Source organism: Orcinus orca, chromosome 4 (assembly GCF_937001465.1).
Source record: "Orcinus orca chromosome 4, mOrcOrc1.1, whole genome shotgun sequence".
NCBI classification, from domain to species: domain Eukaryota; kingdom Metazoa; phylum Chordata; class Mammalia; order Artiodactyla; family Delphinidae; genus Orcinus; species Orcinus orca.
This window is the reverse complement of record NC_064562.1, coordinates 75,488,704-75,490,221: the sequence shown is the minus strand read 5'-3', so window position 1 is coordinate 75,490,221 and position 1,518 is coordinate 75,488,704. Positions and strand designations below refer to the sequence as shown.

General features: G+C 39.3%; 1 non-coding gene across 1 annotated transcript; it reads left to right on the top strand.

Annotated features, from left to right (window-relative positions):
* The first annotated feature begins 494 nt into the window (after positions 1 to 494).
* Positions 495 to 624, top strand: LOC117200891 (small nucleolar RNA SNORA70). The gene has a single exon (XR_004482669.1). It is a non-coding gene; the product is annotated as a small nucleolar RNA SNORA70 (small nucleolar RNA).
* Positions 625 to 1,518: the final 894 nt, after the last annotated feature.

Genomic DNA, 1,518 nt, shown 5'->3' with positions numbered 1-1,518 from the left:
CACTGTTGTGGCCTCTCCCGTTGCGGAGCACAGGCTCCGGACCCACAGGCTCAGCGGCCATGGCTCACGGGCCCAGCCACTCCACGACATGTGGGATCTTCTCGGACCGGGGCACGAACCCGTGTCCCCTGCATCGGCAGGCGGACTCTCAACCACTGCGCCACCCTCATTGTCCTTTTTTAAAAAAAGAATTTTATTGTTCAGTTCTATTATTTTCCCTTTTGTCATATTTCATTAGTAATAATTTAATTTCCCAATTCTGTGGTTTAATTTTAGTGTCAATTTATTAAATAATTTATTTAAACTGATTTTTATAATAAATATGTATGCAGTGATAATTATTTGTCTAAATATATTCTTGTTTGATTCCCATAGGTTTACTGAATTGCTCTGCTTTTCATTATTTTCTGGTTTATTTGCAATCATTTTCTTTTGCATTTACTTACTAGAGATTATTTAATATTATCTAGCATCCTGTGGTTATTTTGGAGAATCTTAATTTTTAAAAGTATAAATCTCTCCCCATGGGGGCCCAGTGTGCAATGGCTGCAAACAGCAGCCTCCTCGGTAGTGTATGCAGCCTGTTACCTGCATGGGTTGCCCCAAGGGACCTTAGAGACAGCCCTTTCCATTGGACATTCATGACTGGCATGCTGTTCCCAATCTAGGCTCCAGACAGGTATGCCCAGTGCCTTTGGAAAGCCCCAGGACACAGTGGCCAGCGTCCACATTGGCCAAGTCATAATGTCCATCAGCACTAAGCTGCAGAACAAGGAGCATGTGATTAAGGCCCTCTATAGGGCCAAGTTCAAGTTCCCTGGCCATCAGAAGATCCACATCTCCAGGAAGTGGGGATTTACTAAGTTTAATGCGGATGAATTTGAAAACATGATGGCAGAAAAGCAGTTCATCTTGGAAGGCTGTGGGGTCAACTACATCCTTAATTGTGGCCCTCTAGACAAATGGCGGGCCCTGCACTCATGAGAGCCTTGGTGCTGCCCCCTCCTTACTCATGTCCACCAATAAATCCTACTTTCCTGTGGGGAAAAAAAAGTATATATCTCCTTTGATCATGTTTCTATTCTTGATTTTTAAGTTTCATCACATTATAACATAAAATATCTACCCTTTTGGAACTAAATACGAGTATCTTTGTAATCAAGCATATGATACGTTTTTGTAAGGGAAGTATGGATAAAAGAAAAATGTGCATTATCTATAGAGATGAAAATTGCATACATGTAACATTTGTACACACAAACATTTAAGGTTTTGATGATGCATTATTTAAATCTTTTATGTTATTGCTATATATTTGGTTTTCTGTGTAACTGGCATCTTACATTCTCAAAAGGGTATATTAAATCATCCACTAAACTTGTGCTTTTTTTAAGTTGCCCTGCATTTCCAATTAGTTTTTATTTATTTGGCTTTTTGTCATTTGTTTATAAGTGGCTGGTAGCTTCATGGATTTAAAATTTAGTAAGTACATGTTCCTCTTTCTCCTATAGAATGCTT